The sequence below is a fragment of the Cucumis melo genome, chromosome 4 (genome assembly GCF_025177605.1).
Source record: "Cucumis melo cultivar AY chromosome 4, USDA_Cmelo_AY_1.0, whole genome shotgun sequence".
In the NCBI taxonomy this organism is placed as follows: domain Eukaryota; kingdom Viridiplantae; phylum Streptophyta; class Magnoliopsida; order Cucurbitales; family Cucurbitaceae; genus Cucumis; species Cucumis melo.
This window is the reverse complement of record NC_066860.1, coordinates 18,092,066-18,111,851: the sequence shown is the minus strand read 5'-3', so window position 1 is coordinate 18,111,851 and position 19,786 is coordinate 18,092,066.

Below are 19,786 nucleotides of genomic sequence, written 5' to 3'. Positions count from 1 at the left end.
TGATAAATTAGTTTATGTACTCTTTTCAAGTGTAGTTTCTTTTAGAATAATTGGGATAAAAAAGATGCTAATCATAGACCTCAACTGGACATTCTTATTAAGAAATTAGTAATGCTTTTAAAGGTCGAAGATTCACCGATTTATAATACTATTGTAGCAATATTATTAACAAAAGTAATCAAATTTGGCCTTTAAAATTCTTAACATCACATTGGTTGCACCAGAAATAAGTAAAATTTGAATCTAAAGGCATAACTTGATTGGATCGAACCACTTTTGTAAACAAAGCATCAGAACAGTTCTTAGCCATCAAAATGATAAAGAAAAAAAAAATACAAAATAACATATTAGTTGAAAAAGGAGATTCATTCTATCAATTAGCTTAAAGAAGAGAAACCTTGGAGGACATAGGACATACATATTAGGGGTGTAATTGGGTCGGGTCGGGTCGTTTTTTTTTTCTTCCTCCTCCTCCTTATTGATGAAGCATAAAATAAAATAAATATGGGTATAATTTACATGAATGAAAGAGTTATTTAGAAACCACTTCAATGAAAATAAATATGGGTCCAACATTATACACCAAAGTAAAGAGAAGGAAACCAAAAGCATAGCTCCTTGAAACAATTACACATAACTTTGTCCTAAACAAAGTTTATGGGCAAAATGCTTATTGAAGTCCACTTATTGATGAAGCATCTTTATCTCTTTTAGAAGAAGAAAAATAGAAGCACCCAATAAAGTGAAGGAATATCGAAATTAAATATATAAATTCTCACAGTTCATACTAAAAATGAAAATGGAAACCATGAGAATAAATAATCAAAGAAGAAAATTATATAACCTAAAGCTTCAAAGGCAACGATAATGGTGACAACACAATCTTGTCCATCTCCCAAATGATAATCAAAAGCTAAATAAAGTATAATTAGTTCTTTAATTTATAGCTAGGAGAGAAAAACATATATCTACACTTGGATAAAAAGTAAAAACTGCACATAAAGTATATTACTAAAGTATATTACTTAAAAATGGACAACAGAAAACAAAGGAAAATAAACAAAGAATCTTCTGAGGACACACATAGCGAGATTAAAGAGTTGATAGTAGAGAAGCTACTGGCCCTTCAAATCCTCACGCAAACAACAAAGTTTACATCTTCACGAGACCACCTTGTTCGTATAACCCAAAGTGCTTCAATCACTGAGCTTCAAGACTCTAAAAAACAAGATTCGATATTTAACAAGTTAACATTAATTTTAAAAAAATGAAAATAAAGATTTGAGAGTAGGGATTTAAACCATAGAGTCATTATTCAAATTCTCAAATGCAGCTTCCATCCCATTTCCTATGTTTATGAATTCTAGATCAAAATGACAAACAGTTAACTTATATGGGATAATTGAAAATTTTAAATGCGTACTTCAAAAAGAATATTACCTTCATCAATTTCTTGAGCCTTGTCAATTTCTTCAGTCACGTCATCCAAAGGTTTTGACTGAATCCAATTATGAGCACAAATGAGTGCTCTGCAGTTTGAGGAGTTAAAGAACTTCGAAAAGAATCTAACACTCGTCCTCCAGTGCTAAAGGCGGACTCAGAAGGCACAGTTGATATAGTAGTACTGTAGATGTCCCTAGCTACTTGGCTAATCATCTTAAATCGAAAGGAATTCACCTTCCACCAAGTTAGCAAATATAAATATTCATCGCCCATACAATCTATACGAGCCTCATCCAGATAACGAGTCACCTCTGTTTTAGCATCATCTAGACATGTTTTGTTACTTTGTTTAAATCTATCATGAACAGTAGCACGTGCCTTATAAGATCCACTAGATGAGATAAAAGGTATTTCACTTTGACTTTGAAAGCCAAATCCTTCGATAGGTGTACATGATTGTGTTTGTGAATATTTTTCTTTTGACATTCTCATATAATAATCATCACACAATCGACGAAATGCTTCTTCAACCTTATTCGTCCATATTTTTGCACAATCTTCCTCCAAAAATTCATTAAAACAATAATTCACATAAGCTAGCTTGTACCTAGGGTCAAGAACTACAGAAACATACAATAATAAATTGGTCTTCTCACTTGTAGTTATACCCCAATACTTGTTGAACTTTGTCTGCATGCTTAATGTCATTTGACTCAATAATGCATTGAAGAGTAAACTATTCAATATAATTCCCTGGGAATAAGTAAACTGTACCATATGATACTATTGAAGAGTGTGGAGTACAACAGCAATAACCAAGCCTTGTTCTTCAGTATTTTTCACCTTTTTCTCTATTCACACATTTTATCAAACACCTTCTAGGCCCTCTCTCTCCATAAAATTAAATAAAAAAATTTTAAAAATAAATATTTTATGACTAGTAAAAGATGGATAAAACATGGGCAGAGTAGTAATCAAACCCCATCATAATATATACTTTACAAAATGTAATACTATTAAAAAACAATCAGTAGAGCAGCGTACAAACAGACTTGTCTAATATTCTGGCGAACTTCTTCTTCAAGTGTGTTTCAGTCCTTCAAATATTTTTTGAAATCATACACAGTCCCAAATCAAAATAATCCAATTGTTTCAACTTCTTCACATCTATGTCAAAACCCTTCTAGTTCTTCTTCCAATTCCAAGTTAAAATAAAATGAAGTTCATATTAAACTTACACAGAACACAACTATGCATTTACCCCTGTACATTCTTTTAAATCAATATGAAACTTTATATTCAACTTATGACCATTAAAAACTTATGTAAATGTTACCACATAGCAATAGAACGTGGTATTCTTGACTAATAGAATGTGGCAATGATGAGAAATTAAAATCTACTTAATGTGAAATGAAGATTATTGTGTTAATTTGAAGAAAAATCCATACCACAAAAGTGGAAAAGAAGAACATAAGACAAGATGAAAAAAAAAAGACATTTTCAATAATCATTTTCTACCTTCACTTTTATACACAAGAAAAAGTACATAACTTGAACTATGGAAATATCACCAACAAGTGAAAGTTGTTCTCTTGTAACATTACAATTTGAAATTTTGTAAAAGGAGAACATGTAAAAGAAAAATACCAACATTGCAGTGGCGGACTCTCTCAAATTGCCATCAATCTGGATCATATCCCATCCACAAATAATCAATTGACATCGAATTACCTCAACTAAACTAAATAAAAAGAGAGTACTCAAAGGTTATAGACCAATCTAAACTACTTTAACTGAGTTTGAATGAACTAAACAAAACCCAAACTGCATTAAACTCAGCAAAACAAAAATGTATAAAAGTTTAAAGAACCACCACATACATGAAATTTGGAAGCATGTTTAAGCAACAGTTCAGTTACCAGAGCACAAGCTACACAACAAGAATTACTCTAGTGTAGAATCAGTAGACATTGGAAGGAAAGAAAAGAGATAGAAAATCCACATACCGGAGTTAAGAAAGAATCAGTACACATTGGAAGCAATGAAGTAAAGATTTCTGTGAGAAATGTGAAATTTGAATGTATGAAAGCAGTAGGTTAACTCTAACTGGGCTTCAAAAGTATTGCAACATTATTACCTTGACCATCTCAAAATAAGTATATAACAACAGCAGACGGAGACTTGCAATCCAAAAAAAAGTAAGTCAACAACTTGATTTGAAGGGCTTTAATTTAACCATTTCATTCCAGTTATTCTTATCACATTTGATTGTGAGCTCCTGTATTCATATTCATTACATAAAACAGCCGTAATATAATAATTATAAGGGAATATTATCATGTCCTAAGAACTTACTTTAGGGACGGAGAAATCGCATTTAAGAAGCAAATTTCTGGCCTTTGCTAAAATTTCTTTCCTCTTCCCTGATGCAAAGTACAACTACATTGACATTACGAGTCAATCACATAATCATTTCTCAAAGACATAAAAATGAATTTCTATCTCTCAAAACAACCAAGTAGAAGCAACATAAGCATTTTTTATCCCAAGTATCCGATAACTAGGTAAACAATACAGAATCAAAAGGGATGGTCAAGCTTTAAATCGTCACAAAGAAACCATGTTTAGAGTACATTAAAGAGCAGCCAACATAAACAAAACAAAGACCAGATCTATAACGGAAACACCTTTCTTCGATTCAGAAAAGAGATTAATTAAACATAAAAAGAAGGATTAGATTGACCCTGAGCGACTTGAGTCATGAACCGGCGATTCTATGCATGGTAGAGTTGAGTGGAAGTGAACCCTAGAAAAGGTTGAGGCTTGCTTAGTTTCTCCCTCGAGTTCGGTTTTCAAAGAAACCCCAATAGTGGTTGTGACAGGGGCGGTAGAAGGAAAGCGAGTCGGGTGGCGGCGTCCAGCGGTGCGGCATCCAACGGTGTGGCGTCTAGTGGTGTGGCGTACAGCACCGAGCAACAACATCATGAGCGGTGGCGTACGACACGATTGGAGGAGCTGCAACGTCTTGCAATGAGAGAGCATGATGAGATTGGAGATGGAGGTGTGAGATATGTGAGATGGAGGCGGGGAAAATGAAAAGGGTTTAGAGGGAAAGTTTTATAAATTAAATTTATTTTAATAACTTGTTTTATTAAAATAATTTTTAATAAATTTATTTTAATAAATTTATTTTATTAAATTTATTTTGTTGTGGGAAGGAGGAATTGTATGGGAAAATAAGGAAAGAGAAATTGGGGGTTTAGGTTTTTTTTTAAAAAATGAAATTAGTTTTTTATTTAAAAAGTAAAAAGAAATTAGGTTTTTTTAAAAAAAGAAATTATGTTTATATTTTTTTCAATTATTTAGTAATTCTTGACGTTTCTGAAACATCAAGAAAAAATCCCTTTACTTGACATTTTAAAAATGTCAAGAAATTTTAAAATTACTCCTCTCTGCATTTCATAAAAATTCTTGACGTTTTAAAACGTCAAGAATTTAATCGATATTACTTGACGTTTTTAAAACGTCAAGGATAACTGCATATTATTTGACATTTTGAAAAAACGTCAAGAATGTCAACTTTATAAAAATTCTTGACGTTTTAAAAACGTCAAAAATTTACAAGATAATCCTTGACAGTTTATAACTGTCAAGCAAAGGTTCATATTTCTTGACGGTTTTAAACCGTCAAGAAAGCTAAAAATTGCCTACCCTCCACCTTTTCATAAAAATTCTTGACGGTTTTCCAATTAAACCACCCATTTCTTGACTTTTTTTCAAAAACCGTCAAGAAAGCCTCTTTTTCTAGTAGTGTCGGGGCATGCTGACCATTGACTAAAGATAATTGAATACCGTTAAGAGATTCATTCTAAGCGACTTGATCAATTAACCATAGCTTCTATTTTAGTTGGATCAACCGTCATCCCCTCTAAAAAGATAATGTGGCCCAAGTATTAAGTTTTACTTTCCATGAATTGGCATTTTTTAAAAATTCGCCACCAATTTATGAGCTACTAGAGTTTCCAATACCACTACTTGGTACAAATGTTCCTCTAACAACTTGTTGTATATTAAGATGTCATCGAAGAAAACCAAAACGAATTGGCGTCAATACGAACGGAGAATATCATTCATGACTGCTTGGAATGTTGTTGAGGCATTCTTCAACCCAAACGACATCATGAGGAATTCATAGTGCCCTTCATGGGTTCAAAAAGTTCTCTTATGAACATTGGCAACCCGCACTTGATAATCAGACATTAAATCAAATTTGGAAAATATGGTTGCCCCAAATAATTCATCTAACAATTCATCAACAACGAGAATTAGATACTTATCTAGTATAATGGCGAGGTTCAGTGTTCGGTAATCCACGCAAAATAACCAACTACCATCCTTCTTCTTAACAAGGAGCACTACACTTGAAAAGGCACTTTTGCTCGACTGAATAATTATGACTAACAACATTTCCTTAACTAGTTTCTCAATCTCTTCTTTTTGGAATTAGGGATAGCGACAAGGACATACATTCACCATGCAAGCCCCTGGTTCTAATTCGACAGCATGATCATAATCACTAGATAGGAAAATTAATTATTAGGTTCAAACACAATGCTAACAGATCAAAGAACTCTCTGAACTTCTGGTTGCTAACTTAGGTAGTCTGCTAAGATATCCCTTGATTCTTCTGCTCCCCATTGTTTGATTGTACTTAGCTCGATTAGTACTCCTTGATCTTCCTTCTCAAAGGGTTTCATCATTGATTTCAATAACATTTGTGATTTTATTAAACTTCTGTTCCCTTGTAGAATCACCACCTAATCTCCTAATGAGAATTCCATCTTCAACAACTTGTAATCAAACATTACCTTTCCTAATGTTTACAGCCATGTAACTCCTAATATGACATCGGCACTTTCAAGTGGTAGAGGAAGAAAGTCGTGAGTGATCGATAAATTTGCAATTGTCAGGTTCACATCCTTATACACACTCGCTGCCTTGACTACATTATCTCCTAGTTGCCAAAACAACCTTGTGTCCTCTTATTTCGCCTTTGGTTTTGGGTTTTGGGAAAAGTATTGAGACCCACCAATGAATTCAGTGAAAAATTCGTTATTTCTGTATTGATTCCCTCATTCCCCTTATCTTCAGTTTTTTCTACCACCTTATCACTTTCCTCACTTAAGTCTTCTCCTTCTTGAACAACAATGATGTTTAATTCTCGTCTTTTCCAGTGGTGCCCCAAATTGAATTTCTCGTCACACTAGATACATAGTCCCTTTTCCTTATTAATTTTGATTTCATTGTCGATCATTTGACGATATGGTTGAGGCATTGGAATTTTTGCACCAAAATCGTAAAGAGAAGTAATCAATGTGAATGACGAAGAAGAACTACAACTAAGGTTAATTGTAATGGTTCTTGACGTTGACTGTATAAAACTAATTATTCGATTATGATGACCTAGGTAACTTAAACTTAATCCTAAGCTAACTATGAACTTCTGTTCAAACGGTATTATTCCTAGATCTGCATAGGTGAGGGAAGCTCAACAGCACTGGCCCAACAAGTCTCCCATTTCATGGCTAAGACTGGGTGGATGGTTTGGGACATAGAGTGCAAGACGGAATTCGCTCCTACTCGCTTTAGGGTTAGTAGATAGGTTGTTTCCTTAAGGACTCAATCCAATTCTTGAGCAAGGGGCCCCACCCTCTTATTAGCCCGAGAGGGGTTAAGTTTATGGATTGGACCTAAAACAAATTGTTCAATAGTGGATCCGTGGGACTTAAGGAGCAAGATGTAATCTTGAAGGTAAAATGATATTTTGAACCAACTGAGATTATGATCAACCCATGAAGGATTAACTTACTGATCATGGTTATATCAGATGAACAAAAATATATCTATAGTGGGGGGAGTGCAACTACGGTACTTTAGTGGTATGATCTGTTAGTTAACGAATGTTGGTTAGCTCGGTCTAAAAGAGTTTAGCTAGTTAATCTTGGATCATTGGAGTCCATGATCTATAGATCCATTAGGTTCCCCTGCTAGCTCATACGAAATTAACTTAGAACAACATGTTGGAATAATTCAAATTATTCGAATTAGGTGATATAATCGTCGGTTATAGCTTTGAGAATGTGATACAATCGTCGGTTATAGCTTTGAGAAAGAGCTTTATGTTTAAATGTGATTTAAATATTAAAAATATGAATACAGATTCATATTCGAAAGCTCGAAATTGATGGAAATGGTCAAAGTTGTAAAAAGTCAAAATGTTGACTTTTGACTTTGAAAAGTCAAACTTTGACCGACTTTATATTCAAATGTGATTTGAATTTCAAAAAAATTAATGTGGATTCATCCTTGGGAGGTCCAAATTAGTGAAGACGAACAAAATGGTATAAGTCAAAATGTTGACATTTTATTTGAAAAAGTCAAAGTTTGACTTTGACTTAAATTGTAAAAAGACCATATTGCCCTTTGACTAGTTAGTGGGAAAACCCAACATTTTCTTGAATAATCCAACTAACATTTATTGGGATAGGTGGTTACATGAGATGTAATCACCTAGCCTATTAAGTTCAACTAATGGTTAGTGGAATGCTAGGTGTTGAGATTGAACCAACTAATTACATGCAATTTTGCACTTAAGGCATACAAAAAATTGCTCAAGTCGCCGTCGACATTAAAATCATGATGGTTTCTTGCTATGATTTCGTCAATGTTGTGTGCTTGTCCCCCAGATCAGTTAGCTTAAATTTTACCCAAAGAAGCTGTCGAAATTCTGCCCAACTACTGATCTTTGTTTGATCGTCCTTCCACTGGAATCAATCAAATGCTTCTCCTTCCAAGCACAGATTTGCCACATCCATCTTATCCCTCCCTGTCAATCTATATTTACCACAAAATAGCGCTCCACGTGATGTAATCATCTGCCCACGTTTTCTTCTTCTTTTCCTCTAAATATTGGTACCTCCAATAATTTCAGTGAGCTTTTGTCCAAAGAGGTACTCTAATTCCTTTGTCCACAATCGGGTTGCTTTCTCGTTCACTTTTCTTTCCCTGAATTTGTTCCTCATTTATTGTTCCTTTTCCCTTGTCAGTGATAGTTCTTTCATTGGATGTAGATCCTCTCGACGCACTTCCCATCACTCTCATCCCTTGCACCAACAATTTCAAATCCTTACTCAATTTTGACAGATTATCCTTAATCTTCTGTTCTACCACCATCCTTCAAATCTCTGCTTTCACAAACTGTGTTTCCATCTTTCTTTTGAATGCTAATTGTCGTTCCTCTGCTTGTAAGAATCTCTTGCTTTTACTCTACCTTCCATCTTGGTCATCCCTGTGTTTACTTCCACCAAACTTACTTTTAGTTCGATCACCTTAACTTCCATCTTACAAACCATTTCTGAAACGATGACTCTGATACCAAAATTGTTAGTTCTCAACCTCACAATTTATTTATCAATGGCTGGGGTGATAGATAGCATACAAACAGAGTGAAATAAGGATAGAAAAATTACTCTAATTGTATCTAAACTAATTTAGAGACTAACATGCATACTTCTACCCTAATTAAACTTAATTAAGGTTAAAGAAAATACTCACCTTTGAAGATTCCCGTTCCTCGTTAATCTCCTTATGAACTCGAATCGAGACCATCACTAGTGTTGACCGACCTGCTATTCTTCGTAAATAAAACCGGGTTATGGGACCCATTCAGTAAAGGAAATAAAGAAAGAGGAAGGGAAAATGGACGAAGAATTTGGTTGACATTTTTAGAGAAAAAATTTGTTTAACTTTTTGTAAAAACTAAAAAAAGTACAAAATTGGGCAAAATTTTTCAAAATATTGAAAAAATCCCTTTAAATAAGCTAATTACATGCAAAATTTCATGTAATTAGTTTATTAAATCTTAATATCTAATAATCCACTAACCATTAGTGGAACTTAGAGAGAGAAAAATGATTTATTTTGTAATTCAAAATAAAAAAAATGGCAAAAAAAAATTTTCAATTTGAAAAACGTCCTTTAAAAATGCAAATTACATGTAACATTGCATGTAATCACATTCTTAAATCTCAATACCTAATAATCTATTAACAATTAGTGGAACTTAGTGGGCTAGGTGTTTACATCTCATGTAGCCATCTATCCCACTAAGTGTTAGTGGGATTATCCAATAAAATATTGACTTTTTCCACTAACTAGTCCAAGGGCAATATGATGTTTTGACTATTCAAGTCAAAGTCAAATCCCGAGCTTGAATCTGCATCCATTTTTTCAAAATTTAAATCACATTTAAATATAAAGCTGGTCAAAGTTTGACTTTTTAAAGTCAAAAGTCAACATTTTAACTTTTTACAACTTTGAGCATTTCCATCAATTTCGAGCTTCCAAATATGAATCTGTATTCATATTTTTAATATTTAAATTACATTAAACATAAAGCTCTATAACAAACTAATAACCGACGTCTATATCACATATATTCGTCGATTTCTCTCTCTTTACCTAATTCGAACAATTCAAATTATTCAATCATATATTTCTAATTTAATTCCATATGAGCTAGTAGGGGAACCTAATGGACCTATAGATCATGATTCTAATGATCTGAGATTAACTGGCTAAATTCTTTTAGACCGAGTCAATCAACATTTGTTAACTAATGGATCATTCCACTAAAGTCTTGTAGTTGCACTCCCCTCACTATAGATATATTTGTGTCCATCTGTTATAACCATGATCAGTAAGTTAATCGTTAACAGGTTGTTCGTAACCTCGGTTGGGTCAAAATACCGTTTTACCCTCGAGACTACATTTTATTCATAGTCCCACTGATTCACTATTAAATATTTGGTTTAAGGACCAACCTATAAATCGAATCCCTCTTGGGCCAATGAGATGGTGGGATCTCTTGTTCAAGACTTGGATTCTGTCCTTAAGGGAACAACCTATCTACTAACCCTAAAATGAGTAGGAGGGAATTTCGTCTTGCACCCTATATTCCTAGCCATCCACTCGGTCTTATCCTTGAAATGAGAGGCTTATTGGGCTACCGCCGTTAAGCTGCCCTCACCTATGCAGATCTAAGGATAATATTGTTTGAATAAAAGTTTATAGTTAGCTCATGATTAAGATTAGGTTACCTAGGTCATAGGCCATCGTAAAAGTGACTATTTCATGGTTTCAGTTTTATGTAAACTTTACACATAGAATGCCCCCACTCCCATGTCTATGAACGATTCAGGATCACATCCGTTTGTACTAAGCACAGAGCGGACTGCATTCATTTTGTTCTCGAAATAAGGCACCAAACCTTATTCATAGACTATAGATTATTTGGGTTATAAATTTGGACTTGATCCATATTTATGTCTCTACATAAAGTTCAAGTCTACACTAGATAGCCTCAAGACCTTAGTTTATTGGATTCAAGATTATAGTATTCTATTTTCACTAATAAGTTCTCAATAACCACCTTATTGAATAGATTATAATTTTAACTACAAAAATTTCAACACGGGGAAGAATTTGAGAGCTCCCCAATCTCTCCACACTTCTCTACTGAGAATTCTACACCAAAATTATTAAGGAAAAAGATACCCTCCCCTACCATACTAGATACCTAAATAGGCTAATACTAAAGAGAATTTACAAAGTACTTGGCCCCACTCTAACAAACACATTCCTAAGACCCACACAATTGGAAAATTACAAACTAGCTCTCAATCATTCTTTCTTCTTCCCACTTTTATCATTTCGTAAATACACCTTTACTATGAGTAGCTATCATAGAGTTAGATTACTTCTTAGATTAAAGATTCAATAAATATGCAAGATTTGAAAATCTTAAATCTGAATTGTGTTTTTTACGATCAAACTTGATTAATGCTCGATTTAACTAATAAGATGCAATCTATTGCACGAGCTGAAGGAAATTTTTCTTTTTTCTTTTATTTTTTTAAAAATAATCACAAGCCAAGAGTGATTCATAGAATATTGACTTAGAAAATGCGAGAGGATGTTGATTGGATTTCTAATAGGAAAAACCATATGTGAGACATTTCATTTTCATTCATCTTACTCGTATATATGTTAAACGTGATCTGCAATTTTCAAATATTCCTTTGAGTTTTTCAATGTTATTTTTTTGAATGGTAAAAAATAATTGTCTAGATAAAATACGTTCTAGAATATGACAAGGTTATATAATTTTCTAGAGGTCTATTTCCATAGTTATTGATTATTATTATTAAAAATGTACTGAGGTGTGACTATTCACACAATTGTGGATGTCAAACGGAAAGCACAAATAACTACTATAATAAGAAACTACCAACAACAAGTAAATAGAGAATAAGACAAGGAAGCTAGTAACCAATTTCAACAATATACAACCTATTTGTGTGGAGGCAAATGTGTGTCCAAGAAAGATAAGCCACAAATATTAAAGAGAAATAGTTTACAATGTAGTACTTATATGCAACATTCAACTACTACAAAGATTCATGTAAAGCTCCACTCATTGATCACTTAGGTTCTCGTAGATGTAAGACTCCCTCTCATTTTATAATAGACTCCTTCTCTTATGCTCCCTCAAAGAGAGTGGTAATATTAGTGATATCCACTTCAATGTCGACATTGTGTATGAAAAACTCCTCTTGTCTTTCCTTCACATTAACGAACACCCTCTATTGATGAATCTTAGACTCCCCTAAGACTGAGAATCTCATCGAGTGAATTGTATTGCCTAAATTCGGATAAAATATTTAACTGATTTACACACCAAGAGCTAGTGCTAGTAGGAAGTCTAGATCAAACTAAGGAGCATGTAAATTTCTCAAACAAATTACTTTCAGCCCGATGTAACCAAAGGGGGCTTTGATGGTTTTAATTGCAAAAAAAAAAAAAAAATAGTAAAAAGAAAAAGAGAAGTAAATTATAGGAATTCCATATGAGAAGAATCCTAGTTTGGGCAAATCTGGCTCGATCTATGAAATATTTATTCATTCAACTTTCATTACTAGAGACATTCATTGCCTTGATTTCTAACCAATTTTATTAGAAAAGCTAACTAAATTCTCCTAACAATCAAACTAACCCAATTCGATCATATGAAAAGCATACCAAATCGAACTAACCTAATTGCATTAGAATTAAGGAAAAGTCAAGTTGAACAATTAACTTCACGTGTCAAGTTAATTATTCAGATGGATTAATTTAAAATTGATTAGAACAATGCTCAATTGAATTGCTAGCAAGCTAATCTAACTCCATGCTTTGTGCAATTCTTGCCATGCACTCAATAATAGAATTGTACAAGAGTCAAGCTATCATCATACAATGTTCTAATCCACAAGTGTCCATAACATGAATTAAAATCATTCACTAACATAATTAAATCTTAAAGTTACAATGTTCTAGTTCAAATTCTTAAATAGATTCAAACCCTAAAAACCCAAGTTAGAAAGTGTTAATTTAGCTCATCCTTGGCATGCCGAACAATGGGGGAATGTTCAAATCCATAAATATAACTAAAAAGAGAAGACAATTGGAGAGAATAGGTGCTTTGACCGATTTAAATCAGAGGTAATAAGACCTAGGTTGCAAAAATATTATATAAAGAATCATGATGGCACCACGACGCTAGAGATAGCGTGCGAGACTAACGGAAAATAATGCACACATGGACTTTAGAGCACCACGAAACTGTCTTTCTTATCATTGCAAACTATCTAAAGACAATAATGTGGCACTAACAGAAAATAGTGTGCACCTGCAAACTATATCTTTCTTGTCATAGATTGTCTGACAGTCATAAAGCCTTCACATCCAAATTAACCAACCAATTTGTTTCAAGAAATATAAGAGAAGGCCTTAAAATTCAAAGTTTGCAGTAATGGAAGAGAAACAAAATTGCATATGAGACATAGTTGAACTACCTAAAGACAAGAAAATAGTTGGATGTAAGAGGGTGTTTACTGTAAAATGTAATGTTGACTAGGCTAAATTCGTTGTTAAGGGATTTACTCAACATATGAAGTTGATCATCAAGAAACATTTGCTCTAGTTTCTAAAATTAATTCCATCAGAATTTTGCTATCAGTTGTAGTTAATTTTGATTGGCCTCTTCATCTATTGGATGTTAAGAATGTCTTTCTCAATGGGTATCTCGAAGAAGAAGTATTTATGGACTTGCCACCTTGATTTTGTATATCTTGGGATTAACACAGTGTGCAAGTTAAAGAAGTTATTATACAATCTTAAACAGTCTTCTAGAGCATGGTTTAAACATTTTGAAAAAGCATTCATAAGGTATGGATTTTTGTGAAAGTCAAGTTGATCATACTATATTCTATAAAAATACAGGAAACAAAAAAGTTATGGTTTTGATAGTTTACGTGGATGACATCATTCTTATAGACAATTATGAGATAAGACTGACTTTTGTGAAGAAAAAATTAGTTGTTGATTTCAAAATCAAAAACCTAGGAACTTTAAAATGTTTCCTATGCATGGAGTTTGCCGAGTCAAAACTGGCCTTCTTGTCGACTAATGGAAATTCTTGATTTATTAAAAGAAAAAAATTTAATTGGTTGTAGGGTAGTTGAAACTCCTATTGCCAGGTCAAAAGTGGCATGCTAAAGAAAAAGAAATAAAAGAAAAAGAAAAGTAACAAAGACTGACATCGCGTTTGTAGTGGGTATGGTAAGTCAATTTTTGCATGCTCCTGAATCAACTCACTTTGATGTTGTTTATAAAATCTTAAGATATTTGAAAGGTACTCTAAGAAAAGGCATATTGTTTAAAAAACATGACCACCTATACGCTGAAGTGTACACTAATGCTGATTTGGCAGGTAGTACAACTAATAGAAGATCGAATTTTAGTTACTGCTCTTGTGTTGGTGGAAATCTAGTTACTTGGCGAAGTAAAAAAAACATATTGTGGTTGCAAGAAATAGTGCAGAAGTAGAATTCAGGGCATAGCCCATGGCATTTGTGAGTGGCATATGGATAAGAAGACTCTTTAAAGGATGGAGATTCTTTTAGACAATGCCTATACACATTTATTGTGATAACAAGGCATCAATTTCACTGCTCATAATTTACTAGAAGTAATATGGCCTATGATGTCAATTGGGAAATGTGAATGTGAATGTTTAATGCCGGTCTTAAACTGACATCAAAGAGGAAGAATTAACTAACATCAAAATGAAAACAACTATCCTTTATTTATTTATTTTTTTATGAAATTAATTCTCTTTCTCACTTTACTCTCACTCTCCCATACCGTCTCTCTCTCTCGTCACAAACTCTCCCAACCCTCACTTCTCAATCACCCACTCTTCCACCGTCAAATATGAAGGGATAAGGGCCCTATATAATGGAATGAAAAACAGAGACTGTAACTCAAATTAATGTAGAAACCTAAAAATACTAGTACATTGGAGAAAATTAATTTACTTATGGCTAAGCATGATGAAAATTAGATTACAGAGAATTAGAAGAGGCAGAACACTTACGTTGTTGACGACTCTAAATCTATTAAAACTCCAAATTGGGACACCACCACTTGGAAACTTTCCTATTCTCTAAGAATGGATTTTTGGTTTGTGGGAACCAAAAATTGGAAGTGAATTTTGTTTGAGAGAATTTTTTAAAGAATACAGTACGCAAATTTTTTTTTCACAGAACTCTTCCGTCTCCCGTCTTAGAGTATTAGTATCTCCTTATTCTAGAAGAGAGAAAACCACCCACATTCCTTATGAATTTAATAAATCATTATTATATTAATATTAATATTAAAATAATTAATTAAACCAAATTTAATTAGTATTTCATGAATATCTCTTGCATAACTAGAGTTTTAATTAAATCAAATCAAACTAAACTATAATTAATTATTCACTTAATTAATTTTTAAATTAAATATCTTATATTTAATTTAATTCAAATTTGAATCATATTCAAATATAAGTTTTTGTAATAACATATAGTTTAACATGTATCATATACATATTAAATTTTAACCTATAGTTTTAATATGAATCTAATTCACATTAAATTAATATTTGAACTCATTCAAATATTTTATTCTCTCACAAATTGATTTTGAATCACATCCAAAATTAAATTTATATAATAAAGTTTAATTAAAATATAAACTTTATATTATAATGTATCACCATACATTATATTAATTCCCAAAGTAAATTTGAACATTTAAAATTACAACCAATACAAATAAATCTCATTACCCTTTACGAGCTAGGAAGGTGATGAAGGGACCTACATATTAGAAGCTACAACAATATGAGATTAATTGGCTAAACTCATTAACCACATTAATCATTATTCGTTAACTGTGTGCACACTTCACTAAAGACTCACTGCTGAACTCTTCTGACTGTAGATATATTTCTGTGTCCACAGATATAGACTAATACTAGAAAGTTAATCCTTCACAAGTCTTCATAACACCAACTGGGATAAATTATCATTTTACCTCTAGGTTACTTCTAGTCCTTAAGTACTAGTGCTCTTCTAATGAACAACTTGTTTATGGTCCAACCACTAAACAAAAACCCTTCTCGTACCACAAAGAGGGTAGGGCCCTTTGTTCAAATTTCGGAGACACCATTTAAGGGAACACTTATCTACTTACCCTGAAGTCGGAAATGAGTGTCTTGTGTGATTATGTTCCCAGTTCTCCACTTTGTCTTGTCCCCAAAATGATAAGCATATTGAGTTGACAATCTGGCCACTCTCACTCGTACAAATCAAAGGACAATCCCTCGCGAACTGGAGTCCATAATGCACTCAAGATTAAAACTAAGTTACCTAGGTCATCCAAATGAAATAGAAATCTAACTAGTTAACAGAGTTACATTTACTGGTTACTATTTCGTGGTCCGATCTTATGCAAACTCATTGCATATGATACTCTCACTTGCATGTCACCTACACGAATGCCTTGAATCATTGCATTTGTATCAAATACAAAGTGAGTCGTATCCATAGTGTTACAAGGATAAGGTAACCAACCTTGTCCTTATACTATATACCCTTTCAGATTTATCTCGAACACTGATCCCTGTATGTCTCTACAAACTGTTCAAGACTCATCAAACAACTTAGGATGTTAGTTTATTGAATTTAGGTTATTAAGACAAAACTAATAATATAATCAAAATTATAATAATAACACTTTATTAATAATGGTCAATGGATTATATTTACTATCTACGCTTTTTAGGACATAAAACCCAACAAAACCACTGCCAAAGATTTGTTGAAAGCAAGTCATGCCACCACCTATGAAGCACATTGTGCCACCACCGTTGAAGAACATCTCGTTGTCGTTTTGTTGAATTGCAGTATGTCACACCCAAATCGTCTCAGTAGTCAAGACACATTTAGATCGTTTGGACAACAGTTTGTCACGTCTAGATCCTTATTTCGTTCAGACAACAGTCACATTTCATTTTATGCCCAGTTGTCTCATTTTCTTTGGTGCCTAGATCTTTTGTGCTCATGGCTAGATCTGTTGCGTTCGTGCCCAGATTCTTTGTACTCAGATAATTGTGTTCGTGTAAGTTGCTCAAATTCGCTACATTCACAAGTTTCCCAGGTTCATTGGGATTTTTGTATATCCATTTGTGCCTAGATTTTTCCGTGTTTGCGATTTATTCGGGTAAAATTGCAGTGGTTGAGGATCTTGAAGAAGAATAAAAGAACTTCTATTTTTTCTTTAACCCTTTATGATCTCCTCTCTTACTTTTGGTCCTCTCTTGGTGTAAAGATTCCCCTCTTTGAAAATTTTTGTACGAACATTCTTAAGACCAACTAGAGGAGTTTTTCTTAAACTTTTTTTTTTTTGTTTTTTGGTATTTCAGCACACACTTTGTAGAATGCAGCACCATGGAATTGAATGATATCAGGAAACAAGAGTCTGAGAAGGAGGTTTGGAACGAACGTGAAGTGTTCTTTTACGACACCAATGATTATTTTTTTAAAAATTTTGTCAATGATGAAGTTGATAGCAAGGCTGAAAATTGTCATTATGACGATGCTGATACAATGCTTGCTAAAATGTAGTTATAGAACAAATATTCACACATTCAAAGGTGAAAACAATTTCTTGATGTTGTAGCCACTACTAGAAAAATGAGTTTTAATGACACTACTAATCAAGACATTGTGTCGTTGAAAGAAAGAAAAGGGGTGGGGTGAGATAAATTGTGTCATTAAAAATAAATATATGGATTATTTCTCGACACAATTCTATTGATACAATTTAATTTTTCATGACACAATAATCAATCTTTTATTCCCCATAACTATTTGCCTTCCTTAGTACATGATGGAGCAATATTTGAACCATAGTTATCTGTCTATTTTGTGTTTCACTGTATGTTTATATTTGTTATTTTAATATTTTTATGTAGATTACTAAACTAGTGTAACACCCCAAGAATTTGGGATGATTTAGTTTCAATTATCTTAAGTGTAATTATTGAAATTTTGGATGTAATTGAGGAAACTTGATTAATTATATTTTTGGTTGTGTAATTAATTAAGTTTTGAGAACAATATAATTATTTTATTTGGATAATAAAATTGGTAGAGATATTTGTTGAAGGTAAAGATAATTGGGTTGAGGAGAGAGAAAATTGAATTATTTGGTTAAAGATAATGGTGATATTTCATTTGGAAACAAAGAAAAAAGAAGATTGATGTGATTGGTTGATTTTAAATTTAAAAGGAGATTTGGTGGGTTTTAATTGAAGAGAGAGAAGATTGGTTTTTGTTGGTTTAAAATAAGGAAAAGGAAAGAGAAAAATAATTTTGGCTATTTATTTGTGTTTAAAAAACCCATCGGGATCCGTGCACTATAAAACCCATCATGTTCTTCTTTGAGAAAAAAAGGAAAAAGGGAGAGAAAACCCTAATCCTTTTAGAAAACCCTAGCCGCCGCCGGGACCCGCCACCGTCGTTGCTCCATTGTCGTCGTTGTATTCATTCAATCGCCGCCGGAAGTGGATCGCAAGCCCTCCATCGAAGCCGTGAACCCGACTCGCGTCTCTTCCTTTGCAACCCGAGCGGTCTCCGTTCGACCTCCTCCGTCTAGAAGCCGTCCCGATCGGCTGCGTTCCGTCACAGTCCATCGCTCACTGTCGTAAGACAAGCCATCGGCCGTATAGGTTACCGTCAAGCTCCAGCCGCTTCAGCTGTCGCTCGAACCCGGAAACCCGACCCACGCGCCCGCGCCTGCTCGAGCAACCCTGCACGCGTGAGCCGCCTACCCGAGCCATCCTACGCGTGCGAGCCACCTGTTCGAGCCGCCTTGTGCTTTCTAGCTGAGCCGTCTAGCTGCTTCACCTATCTTTGAGCCGCCATCCTGTTTTCAGTCATTTTCACCTGGTTTGGTAAGTTTGATTGGGTTTTGGAATACCCAACTAAGATTTGAAATTTTTGGATCTTAAATAATTTAATTTTTGGGTTAAATTAAATTATTTCTCTTAAGGGACATCTTGGACCAACTGATTTCTGGAGCGTGGGATTTCTCCAGTTAAGGGCTTATTCGTGGCAACCTCGACCTAGGGTAAGTTATTTCGACTGAATTCTTGGGTCCTTGGTCGTTTGTTGGTTAAGTTATGTACAATGATGTTTTCTAACTATTTAGGACTTCGCTGCTTGAAAAGCGTGCTTTATTGTTAGAATTCGTTTGAGCAAATCTCCAGGTAAGAGATCCTACTACTAGACCTACGAGTTGGAATAAGAGATCGTATTTATTCTCGAGTTATGCATATTGATAACTAGATTGCATAACGGCATTGTAATTATGATGATATGATATGATGATGTGATTTGACATGATATGTTACATGCATGCTATGGTTAGGGTGTACGTTAACTTATCCTATTAGAGTTGTATTTGCATGGGTGTCCTTCGGGATCACCACCTTTTTAGGACTCCGCAGTCCGACGGACCGCCAGTATGGTATTGACACAGACATGATTCGAGTGGTTCGACGGGATCGCTCGCAGCTCGATTGTCTTAGTGTTTTCTCCGGGTACACTACATACCAGATTGTCCTAGGCGTTCCTTTGGGATCACCGAAGACATGTTCTGTTCTTCTCGGATCACATGTTACACGTGTTCGGGAACGTGCCAGTTCTTGGGTACCACTTTCAGGACTCTAATAGAAAGTTGACAGGCACATAGCGAGACTAGTAGTGGGTCCCTTACTGAGTATTTTATACTCACTCTTTCCATTTCTATTTTTCAGGCAGAGGTAGAGGTAAGGGCAAAGGCAAGCTGA